Source organism: Lactuca saligna, chromosome 7 (genome assembly GCF_052625555.1).
Source record: "Lactuca saligna cultivar CGN05327 chromosome 7, ASM5262555v1, whole genome shotgun sequence".
Lineage (NCBI taxonomy): Eukaryota > Viridiplantae > Streptophyta > Magnoliopsida > Asterales > Asteraceae > Lactuca > Lactuca saligna.
The window spans coordinates 134,897,723-134,909,527 of NC_136423.1; the positions used below are offsets into that span (position 1 = coordinate 134,897,723).

At 38.6% G+C, this 11,805-nt stretch overlaps 2 pseudogenes; both read left to right on the forward strand.

Annotated features, from left to right (window-relative positions):
• The first annotated feature begins 3,673 nt into the window (after positions 1–3,673).
• On the forward strand, positions 3,674–3,791 carry LOC145007639 (5S ribosomal RNA; annotated as a pseudogene).
• A 196-nt stretch (positions 3,792–3,987) lies between these two features.
• LOC145007633 (5S ribosomal RNA) lies at positions 3,988–4,105 on the forward strand (annotated as a pseudogene).
• The last annotated feature ends 7,700 nt before the right edge of the window (positions 4,106–11,805 follow it).

Sequence of the window (11,805 nt, forward strand, 5' to 3'; positions counted from 1 at the left end):
CTCTTCCGAGCATTTGCCTGAAGCTCGGCAAATGTCCGGTACGAGGAGTTCGCAGCGAACTCCCGAATCTCCCGTCTCAGAATGCTCAGGTAACGGCTCATACGTGCCTGCTCGGTGGACACGTGCTCAGGGCAGAACATCGCCCTCTCATGAAACATCCTCGTAATCGCTGTAACTGACTCGGTACCCTGCTTGAGGGTCAGAAACTCCTGTGCCAGACGCTCCCTCTCCACCTGAGGAACGTACTTATCTCGGAACATGGTAGTGAACCTCTCCCAGGTCACTGCCGAAAGCTCATTCGGTGTGAAGTGCGCAGTCACAAACTTCCACCAGTCCTTCGCTCCCAAGCGAAGCTAGTTCAGCACGAACCGAACCTTCAAATGCTCAGGGGACGAGCAAGTGAAGAAGCATCCCTCCATATCAGATATCCACCTCATAGCTGCCACCGGATCCTGCGTACCATCAAACTCTGGTGGCTTGGTGTTGCTGAACTCCCTAAACAACGACGCATCACCTCCCTGGGGCCTTGCCGCAGCAATCGCTGCGGTAGCCGCTGCAACCGCAGCCTCAGAAAGAGCGGCATAGCGCTCGTCAAATGTCTCAATCAAAGCGGTCTTAATAGACCCAAACATCTCTGGTATCTCAGCTCTGATGACCGCAGCCACCTCCTCATGAATGATCTATCGAATCTCCTCATCACTAGCTCCAGCATCCTCTGGCATATGACGTGTCCTCACCATGATCAACCTCTGAAATACAACATGCGATAATTATAATTCACTCGAACACTCTTACATTCGACAATCCACCCCTCCTTGACTCTTGGCATCCCAAGATTCTTATTTGGACTGTGTACCGCACCGGTGCTTTCAGTAGTACGGGCCCAATACTACTGTCCGCACCGTCTCAGTACACACCCCAAATCTTCCTCTTCGGATCCCAATTCCCAAGTACTCTATTATACTTAAATCACTCTGCAACAGGTCTCACACAAAGCCCTAGCTGCTACCTAATTACTCTCAGCATATCATAGCAGCTCACCATTCCCTAGGCTAAGGCATCACGAAACAGGCCATTCTAGTCCTATCAGCAATACCTAGCCTACTCAAGCATGCAAACACATCGCATTAATAATTATAACGTAATAAAAGATATTTTGGGAATTCACCGTTCGGGCGCTGGCTGATCGTACACACGTTTCTTCCTGGAAAATCTTTGACTTTTAGAAAATTTTTGGTTTTTATTTTGAAAATATCTCTTTAATTCCTCAGTTTGAGTTCAAATACCCCCGAAGGTGCACCCGAATCCCTCAAACCAAGGCTCTGATACCAATTTGTAACACCGAAAATTTAAACCAAAATTTTCAATTTTTATAAAACATAATTCCATCAATATTTATTAAAACAGCCATTTTAATTGTCCAACAAAACAATACAAATCCCAAGATCATAACGTCGAGCTCCAAACGTGTGTGTGTACGGATCAAGCCGGCGCCTTCCCGCGGTCGTCACTAGTACCTGAAACAAATAACATCAACACTGTAAGCACAAGGCTTAGTGAGTTCCCCAAAATACCACATATAACACATATTAGCCACTCTAGGCTATAACTCTGTGGGTCCGTGCACCCAAACTCTGTGAACCCTCAGGTTCTAACTCTGATAAACATGCACCACATAAATCACATAGAAATCATGCAGTACAACACATAACATACATAGCATACAAATACTCTATCACATAGCTCTGGTTACCTACTCAAGGTAAAGTATAGTGAGAAGACTCACCTCGCGTGTCTCGGTAAATCGTAAACCTGAAATCGCTAATCACTCGATCTGCCGAGCTGTAGTCCCCCCCCTATAGCACAATACATCTCTAATTAACACTTTCCCAACTAGGATTGACCACACTATAACAAGTCAATCTGGTCAACGCTGGTCAACGGTCAACGGTCAACTTTGATCGGACTCGGCGAGTGCGCTATAGCGACTCGGCGAGTCTGAGCGCATGCACCAATTTCCCTGGAACCCTCCCCTGACACGTCGAGCATTTCCCTCAACTCGACGAGTTCCACCTGGCACGAGTTGTGGGGCCACCACGACTCAACTCGCCGAGTCTCAAGAACAACTCGGCGAGTCCAGTTTGACTCAGTCCACCTGTCCATCCTGACTCCCCCTTGACTCACTGAGTTCACCCTTCCCAACTCGGCGAGGCCACTCACTGTGTGGTCGGGCAACATTCATGCTACTCGCCGAGTCTGTTCTTCGGACATGGCGAGTCCGTGCCATGCACTGACTCAATCTTGCTCTAAAGGTCAGATCCAGTCCATTAATCCATAGATCCAGTCCCTCCAAGCTCATTTAGCACGTAAAGTTACAATCTTGATGCACATACAACCTCTATATGACCATATATGATGTTTTTGACTCAAATACTACAACACAAGGTCAAAGACTCCATTGTCACCCATAAAGCTTGATGAGTGAGGCCCTCTGGACCTCTATCGGTCCAGATCCATGGCCTCAACTCAAAGAGGGAACCAATGGGCACCAAATCATCCCATAAATGACCACACTAAGCCCTAAATTGCATCAAGCTTCACTAAACAGAAAATGGTCCGAGATAATACCTCTAGAGTGATGATCTAAGCTCCAAATCCACGAAATAGCAACCTCCTTTGCTTCCTCTTGCCTAGGGTCTCCTTCTTCTTGCTAAATAACACACACAAGATCAAGAATGGCTCCCTTCTCTTCACAAATCGCTCAAGAACACTAGGGACACTCACTGAGGGTTGGGTGAGCACAAATGACGGCCATAAGGCCCTTTAAATAGGCCTCAAACCTGGACATTTAGGGTTTCATTACACAGCGCAGACTCGCCGAGTCCATATCCTGGACTCGCCGAGTCCAGGCGCGCACCAATGTTCAATCCCGCGTCCCTACTCGGCGAGTCTGAGCTCCAACTCGCCGAGTCCCTCTCACAATATAACAAAAATTAGATTACAAGATACCTGGTAAAATCCGGATGTTACAACTCTCCCCCACTAGAACTAGACTTCGCCCTCGAAGTCTTGCTCTAAAACAGCTCCGGATGCTGCTCCCGCATCATACCCTCCGGCTCCCAGGTCATTTCTGATCCCTTCCGATGTTGCCACTGAACCAATACCAGAGGTACCTCCTTGTTCCTCAAAATCTTGATCTTCCGATCCCTAATAGCCACTGGTCTCTCAGCATAATTCAGGCTTGCATCCACCTGAATATCCTCTAGTGGAACCACTGCCGACTCATCGGCTATACATTTCCTCAACTGCGATACATGAAAAGTGTTGTGAATCTGCCCCTAATCCGCTGGTAACTCCAGCCGATAGGCTACCCGGCCTACCCTGGCAATCACACGAAACGGACCTATAAACCGGGGCCCCAATTTGCCCCTCTTCCTGAACCGGATCACCCCTTTCCAAGGAGAAACCTTCAGGAGAACGAAGTCACCGACCTGAAATTCCAGCTCGGACCGGCGTCTATCCGCGTAACTCTTTTGTCGGCTCTGAGCGGTCAATAACCTCTGTCTGACCAGCTGTATCTGCTCTGTCGTCTGATTCACGATCTCTGTACTGCCCATTACCCTTTTCCCAACCTCTCCTCAACATATAAGGGGTGTGGATACCTTCCCTATCACAACGCGTTTTAAAGCCGTGAGGGTAGCAGATCCCATAAGAACTCTGCAGTTAAGCGTGGTCGGGCGGGAGTAGTACCGGGATGGGTGACCCCCTGGGAAGTCCTCGTGCCGAGTGGCCCAAAGCGGACAATATTGCGATACGTGCCAGAGGGGGATGTTACAAATGGTATCAGAGCTAGGGCACGGGTCGATGTGTTCGACAGGGACATCGAACCCTATAATGGGGGGTGAAAGTGGGTTAGATCTGATCCCACATCGGCTGGGAAGGAGAACTAAGCATTCCTTATAAGGGGTGTAGATACCTTCCCTATCACAACGCGTTTTAAACCCGTGAGGGCAGCAGATCCCATAAGAACTCTGCAGTTAAGCGTGGTCGGGCGGGAGTAGTACCGGGATGGGTGACCCCCTGGGAAGTCCTTGTGCCGAGTGGCCCAAAGCGGACAATATTGTGATACGTGCCAGAGGGGGATGTTACACATGTATATTTACTTAATTAGCCCTCCATCCCTCTATCCCTCTTTAATGATAATTATTAATAATTTTCTGATTGATATTAGGACAAGAATGTGGTGACAATGTTCAGTGCACCAAACTACTATATGACAGTGTTAATATCAGTTTCCCTGTTCTTTTTTATACTTGATGCACCTTTGATGTATCAAGTTGCCTATGTTTTCCTTGTCATATCTGATTTTTGGAAGAGTATGAAACGAGGAATGGGCATGGTTATGTTCTTTATGCACAATGCTTCTTACTTCAAAAACAGATTTGGATTAGTATGACCTCATTGGCAAGCTGCGTTCTATTAAGCATTATCTTCTTCCGGATCAGGTTAGATTTTGATTGTTGTGTTTTTGTAGTTTAAATTTTTTGAAAACACCAGTGGTGGTAGCGATGATGGTAGTGGCACTTTCTTTTTGTTATTTTTTTTTTTCAGAAAGATTACTTTAGCCATGACATGTGGAGTTCTTGGAATATAGATGTGGACCCAAATCTAGGTAAAACGTATTTTGTATAACTGGAAAGTTTTTTCTTTACAGATTAATCATCATCTAAAAATGAAAAAAAAAATAAAAATTATAAGAAAAAGAATTATATCAATATTATTTATCTTCTATCTTCTATATTCTGTAAAAAATGAAAAAAAGTGTAATTCATATTTAATTACATGTACTTTATAGCTTTTGCTATTGTTTGGGCAAAACTTGAGCATAAAGGATTTCATTCCAACTATCAAGAACACCAGCTAAACACCAATAACCAATGGAATCATGGAATGGAAAAAGGAAGGAATGAAATAAAATGAGTTTTATATATTTTATGTAAATACAATTACTTAATTATGTACATAATTTTAATTTAAAATTAACGAACCATTACATTACTTTCCAGATTCCATCATATACGAGACACCGCCTAAATGAGGTCTTACGTTCAAATGTTTGTGGACATTGTGGTCTACTTTGTTGGCACTGCTGTAGGGGTGGATAGCAATCTCCATGAAGAAGCTGACTTAGTTGTTGAACATGGAAAACCGGTAAATGACCATAACACCCCTGATCTAAATTTTCCGGACACTGTTGTCCCTGGCATGCTTGAATTTGATCGGAAACTTGGTGCACCTGCAAAAAGGTTCAGCCCACCATCAGCAGGGGATTGTTTGACCTTTTCTCATATACCTTTTAATTCGGTTATGGTGCGTGTTTCTTTCGTTGTCAATTTCATTCCTCCTTTTTATTGAAAGACCGAAATACCCTTATTATTACTTTAGATAAAAAAATTTGTTAACAAATCCCATTTTGTTTTATCAGGATGGCTCCGTTGGTGACCTTGCAGAAGAAGGTGTATATGTCAATACTAAGAAGAGAGCTTCCTAAGCTTCTAGCATTGTCTTTTGGAACTTGTAGTCATCAATCCTTGGAGAATATTGTGAGCCAACATCTCTCCTTCTATGCTTACTATCATGAACATTTAGCAGGTAAACATTTTGTCATAGCTTGTTAGTTTTTTTTTTACCAAAATTAGACAAGGGTAAATTAGTCATTTTTCATAAATTTGATGACTGGACAAAAAGTGCTATAAATCATTGCATTAGGGACTTAAAATGAAAAAAAAGATTCCTTTTGGACCGTATTCAAAGAACACAATATAGTACAGGAACCAAAAATATAAATTACTTGAGAAGTAGTATTTGATTGTTTGTGTTAATGCAGGTTACACAACTATGTAAAGCAGGTAGTCATCCTCACCTCTTTGCTGGTATAGAGCCAGAACCATATGAAGAGGGTGAACACTTGGTTCAGGTATAAAAAATATATCATCTCTATTTATTTATAAAATCATACAAAATGTTAGTAATAAATTTGAAACCTTTGTGATTTCTTTCAAGCAAGTGGAAAACTGGTAGTCTTAGACCAGCTACTTCAGAAGCTACATACGTCTGGACACCGTGTTCTTCTGTTTGCACAGATGACACATACACTTGATGTCTTACAGGTTTACTTCATTATCTTTTCATAAAAAAACTACCAGCTGTCAGCTGTGCTTATGTATATCCATCTGTTATTATTTAAACTTAAACCTTTTTGGAAAATTTTGAAATACAAGACTATATGGAGTTGAGAAAATACCCTTATGAGCGGCTTGATGGATCCATCAGAGCTGAAGAGCGGTTTGCTGCAATACGGAGTTTTAGTCGAAAGTTCGGAATTGGAAATTCCAATTCCGAAGCTGATTCCGACTCTGCATTTGTCTTCATGATTTCCAGCAGAGCAGGGGGTGTTGGGCTGAATCTTGTAGCTGCTAATACTGTGAGCTTTGCAATACTAACATCTATGGAGCAGGGTGTTTAATTATGATCTTTGCAATATGGAGTTTTTCTAATTTTCACAAAATCAATTAAAAATATTTTAAGCTGTTAATTAAGGACATCAAAATATTATGTCTAAGTGATGACCATACAAGGGCCCTGGGCAAATTTTTTTGGAACTTGAAGATATTATTACCAAAAAAAGCATAATGTGATTAGCTTGCAATGTATTGGAAAAAGTGATTGCATGTGCATGGCTTTGAGACAATTCCTTATTTGGGTATCACGTCTCCCACTTAGATTGCAAAAATTTCTGGAACTTGGTTGTTGTTGTACCCATAAGCCACGAAGGTATATGAATTTTATTTCCAATTACTCAATGACGACTTGTTGTGTTTCGAATTAGATCTCACTGTTATTACAATATCACCCATTTGATGATAAAGGTGACAAGGGAACGAGCATTGAGAAATTGGGTCTTTGAGGAAACTACTGGAAACATTCATAGGGAGTTTGGATCTGGCTATCCTGGAGGTGAAATAACTATTGCTGCTTTTTATTATTAAAGTAGTTCAACAGCCATGGAATGTGATCATACAAATTTTCCTACTGTATCTATGTGATATTGTGATTATTTCATGAATTTACCTGTCCAAGTGTAAAACGTTTGGGGTTTTGCTTCATTTTGTGTTTTCTAAGTAGATTTTTACACTATTGTTGGATGAAAATACCCCTGCTATTTGTTTCCTCTATTCTTTATTTTTAAGATGTTTTTGGACAAACAATTTATTGTGTTTTATAAGCAGATTTCAAGAATATAAAACAATTTAGGTAATCAGAACTTATGATCTTCATTTGTCTCCTATGTGTTTATAATTTTGTCTAGAACTTAAACTTTTTCATAAGTTCTGATTACCTAAATTGTTTTATATTCTTGAAGATGTTTTTGGGCAAACAATTTAAGATGTTTTTGGACAAAATTATTTGTTTATTGTTTGTTTCTTTTTGGACAGTCATATATAGACTGATGTGGTTGGTTGATTTGTTATAAAAAAGCTTAAATTGTTATATATAGACTGATGTTAAATTGTTTGTTTTTATTATATATAGACAGATACTAAGTTGTTTGTTTGTTTGTTTGTTTATTATATAACAATCTAGAAAGATACTAACTGATGTCATATATAGACAGATACTTAGTATCTGTTTCATTTTGACTTAATGGACTTAATGACTGAATCAAAATCCTCTTACAATCTAGAAAAGGAACAAGCTTTATCAAGATAGACATCATCATTTACGTATGTTAAGGGGAAAAAAGGAGCAAGGGCATACTTAGTTTTTAGTTTTGACCTTGTTTTTTTAATAAATTACAGGTGGTTCCATTGTTAATGAAAGTTATCCTCTTACAAACTTATGCAGGTAACAATATTGTTCATAGCTGGGCTGTTAATGTTCCTGTTTGTTTTCATTTATGCAGGTAACAATCTTGTTGAAAGGACTTATGAATCAGATATTAATGGTAACAAGTTTAACACTCGAGTCCATACGATTAGATGTTAATGGTAACAAGTTTAACACATGTGTCTTTGTTATACATACAAATTAAATGCACTGGATTGTATTTTTTGTATATGGTATTTTATTTTATATTATGCAATGGATTGTATTTTTTATATATGATATTTTATTTCTATTATGAGATATTAAATGCAAATTTAATTTATAAATTAATAAATATATAAATATATTTTTTAAAAAAAAAAATTAAAATTACGATACGCAAAAATGTGTGTCGTCTTCCTTTATGACAGGGCCTTCCTTGATACGCAATGCGTGTCGTAAATGCACGTCGTAAATGCGCGTCGTCTCTCTTTATGACAGGGCCTTCCTTGACGCGCATTTGCGCGTCGTCTGAGCGTTTTACGACGCGCAATGAGCGTCGTAAAAGGCCTTTTTTCTAGTAGTGATAATTACCATTTATACATTTAAGTTATCCTAATCCCTTAAATATCTATATAGATTTCGAAAATATGGATGGATAATGCAAGATCTTGAATTACCATATATAACAATTAGAGGATAATTACAAGATATGGCATAATCCAAATTCCTAAAAATTAGGATCTTATCTTGGGGAGGAGGCAAATTTCGAAAATCAAGGGATTATAACAAACCCTAGATTTCGAAATTTAAGGGTTTAAGGAAAGGATTTGAAGATCTTATTCAAACTCTTGCAAATTAGGGTTTACAAACCCTAATCTCGAAAAACCCTAGCCTCTTAGGGTTTATTGGCAATAAACCCTAATATATCAAGTTCATACAATTGAAACCAAACCAATGGCTCTGATACCACTGATGGGTTTTGGTCATAAGACATCCTATCTGCTCATACAAACCCTAAAGCTTGGATCTAGGTTTCTCTATTGTACATGCTTTGAATCCAAGACTATAAACCCTAATTCTAGCATACATATAATCATATTAACATGAGAATAAGTTTATAGTGTTACCTTGATTGTTATGTAGCAATAACAATCCCAAATCTCCTTGAATTGACTTTGGAATGCTTAGAGTCACAAGTGTCACTCTTCTAATGGCTTACAAACACCAAGAGCAAATGGAGAAGGTATAAAGAGAGAGGAGAGAGGTTAGAATTCGTCCTTAGGACTTCTTGGGAACAACTACATGAATTCTAAGGCCTTAGGGTCTTTATATAGGTGTAGAGATAGGGTTTCAGTCATTATCCTTATCTAGTTGCTTATCCACAAAGCAACCATAAGATAAGCCTTGAAAACCCTTATCCTTTATCCTTTGGATGATTTCAAGGATCCTTATCTCCTTGAATCCGTTCAACCCATATTTAGGATAACCATTACCATATTTTGTAACTATCACATAATTACAATTCAGCCCCTCTAGTTTAATTAATTACACTTGATCACAAAATTAATTCCTAATTAATTATTGACCAATATTAATTAAGCAAATATGATTTCTCCTTTAATATATTATTCTTATAACATATTAATAAATCATAATAACCTCTCTCTCTTTATTTATTTCTCCAATCAAGTTGCTTTGGTGAAGGCAACCCAAAAAGACCATGCACCATCGGGTCAAGTACATACCAAAATAGTTATGGACTTAGACACTAATCCAACAGTTATTTCAATTCAAACCTGTTTAACAACAATATTGTCAATATATAAAATACAAATGTCTTCAAAAAAAAGTCTAAATGTTGTACTAAGTAGAATTCCAAAGCAAATAACTATCAAACTACATAGCTATTGGAAAAAAAAAACTTGAAACTTGATTGCAGATAAACAACCTTCATACAACCAAAATCTTGTTTTTAACCGCTTTTTGTGTTTTTCTTGTTGCTGCAGATAATGCTCGTGCCTTGGCAACCTCTTTTACCACTTGATAAACCTCTGATGTCATAGCTACATATCTATAAGTAAGCAACAAGGAAGAGTCATATATATATATATATATATATATATATATATATATATATATATATATATATATATACCATTAATTATGATTATCACGAAGCAACATAAGTAGGTCCAAACACCAAGTACCTAAAAAGATAAATGGGAAAGAGTGTAACAATGAGACATCCATTTAGAAAGATAAATTCATTAAACTAAGTTAATTATGCTCTACATATATTTAAGTGGAGTTGTATGAATTTTTAAGTCAATATACCCTGAAATTTAACGGACACAAAAGAAAACATATACTCAAAAATATCTAACAAACTTCAGGTTCATCTTTATATAACTAAAAAGTAAAGGTGATTTCTAATACATCAACCTTATGCTAAATATTGAATTTTGATCCCTGATCTTCTACCACAACGAAGTATTGTACGACATAAATTTAAGACAACTATACTCCTTTTTAAACTAGTTTTTTTTTTTACCAAAACCTAACATTACTCCAATGAGATAACTAAGAAGTAAGTCGTGGTAAAGTAGATAGTCAAATTTAACTTACAAATAAACTAATTTGAAAGATGCAGGTTCATGCCATCTTACTTGAAAATTTTTCTTTGATTTGATGGCTTCATGAAGTGTGAAATAAAAGATTTCCATGTATCAAGAAAACATTCAGATCAAATGCTAAGAACAAGATAATCTATAGATCAAATAAAAATCACAGCTTATACAGTTTATAAAGGCTTTCATAAGCTTTGAACTAGTTAATTACCCATTTAATTAGTTGAGTGAATCACAGTACCTCCTTCTTCTTGTTCTTGTTATTTAAAGATGAGACAGTAGGTTATGAAAACACTTAATTCCAACCTAAATATGCAGGATGCAACGAATACCCATTAAACAACAGCACACAAACAAATCCTTCTATCTATAAAATTAAAAGCCCACAACAACATGGTTATGAAATTATACTCCATTGTAAGTTAGTGTAACGCCCGCATATTCGGGCTAGTTAATTTAGAGAAAATAAGCATAAAAACCGGCACAGCACTGGGAAACGTAAATAGTGAATTTCCGATAGAGAACTTTTTATCGTTAGTAATATAAACAAAAGTTGTAGTGTACGTTAAACCGAGAACATACAAAAAAAAAACCCAAATCTGACTTCTTATGAGGAAGTTATGAAATTTCTAAGAGTTGGCTTAGCAGTGCACGTCCCGGAACTCGAATTTTAGTTCGAGCGGTTTTTGGCTTACCTGACCTAAATGAGAGTTGAAGATCTCATTAATAGGAACTCAATGGTAAAAAGACAGATGAAAGCGAAGTCCGTATGAAGAAGTTACGACTTTTACGCGGTCATTTAACAGTATAATCTCCTCCTACTGTTAAATTTATGATCGGTCGAGAATTAGCCGATGGAGTTAAAATGAAAGTTGTAGATCTTATTTTTACCTACGTGCAAATATAAGGAACGTCAATAACGGAGCTCGTATGCGAAAGTTATAGGGTTTAGAAATTGGCAGGGTGTTGCTGCAAAAGGGGTGATGTGGCACAATACAGGTCACACATGTGTGGCCACCAGAAAGCTGACAAGTGGCACCGACTTGGCGAGTCCATCAGGGATTCAGCCTATAAATAAAGGTGCCGGGTTTCTCCATTTCCCAGACCTTCCCATCTTCTCTCTCTACTTTCTATCTCGAAGCCCCCTAACCCCCCCCCCCCCCCACTAAAGTCTAGGTAAACCCCCTAGCACCTGAAGGAAGCCTCGAGGCTCCCGAAGCCCCAAGAAAAGAGCCCTTCGGCTTAGAAACTCTGCTCAGGAAGAGCCCGATTTTCGAGAAAATCTGTTGTAGGTGAGCTATGCCTACCT